An 846-nucleotide genomic window follows, 5' to 3' on the forward strand; every position below is an offset into this window, starting at 1 on the left:
ATAATTTCTTTTAAAGAATGTGACGAGGGCTAATGACCTTAGCAGTCGATGCCTGTAAAAATTCAGTTAAAAAAAAATAAAAATAAAATAAGAAAATAAATATGATTTTAAAAATAAATTATAGTAAAGTTAGATCGTTTTTACTGAACAGAAAATAAAATCTATGAAAATATTAATAACTAATATAATTTTAAAATATCCTAATAGTTGGATAATTTAAAATATCTATTTTAAAGTTAGGATATAAAAGTTACAAAAAATTTTTTGACCCCGACGTGATTTGAACACGCAACCTTCTGATCTGGAGTCAGACGCGCTACCGTTGCGCCACGAGGTCTTCTTGTCGGCTGATTCCATTATACTTTATTAGAGATTAACTAATATATTTATTGAATGATATATTTATTTAATAATGAATATTTATTTATGGGTGTTGTAGACACTGTGTATTTATTGTAAATATGTGTTATTAATTACAAAAAAAAAAAAAACAGGCTTAAATTTGTAAAATAAATCAGAAATAAATTCGTTACTTTTATACAATAAATACGAACTTGATTAAGAATCCATTTATATATATTGTTTTTAATCCAAAGTTTCTTTGCATCATCTGTTATTTAATGAATTTTTAAATCTATTTTTATTCTGCAATATTTACTTTAGGATGTGAAAACATAATACTGAATTTTACTTCAACGGGGTTGCAGTCACACCACTTCGGTAAAAGTTATAACAGTAGATACAACAAACGAGTCATATCAGTAAAAAAAACGCAAACCTTCCTTTTAACCTTTTCAGATCAGGAAGCCAGTAAAGTGGCTCTGTGCGGTGACAGTTTTAAAACGC

The 846-nt window shown here is 26.7% G+C and overlaps 1 non-coding gene across 1 annotated transcript; it reads right to left on the reverse strand.

Moving 5' to 3' along the window:
- Window positions 1–265: 265 nt before the first annotated feature.
- On the reverse strand, window positions 266–337 carry TRNAW-CCA (transfer RNA tryptophan (anticodon CCA)). The gene has a single exon. It is a non-coding gene; the product is annotated as a tRNA-Trp (tRNA).
- Between the last annotated feature and the right edge of the window lie 509 nt (window positions 338–846).

The sequence above is a fragment of the Lycorma delicatula genome, chromosome 1 (assembly GCF_047948215.1).
Source record: "Lycorma delicatula isolate Av1 chromosome 1, ASM4794821v1, whole genome shotgun sequence".
Lineage (NCBI taxonomy): Eukaryota > Metazoa > Arthropoda > Insecta > Hemiptera > Fulgoridae > Lycorma > Lycorma delicatula.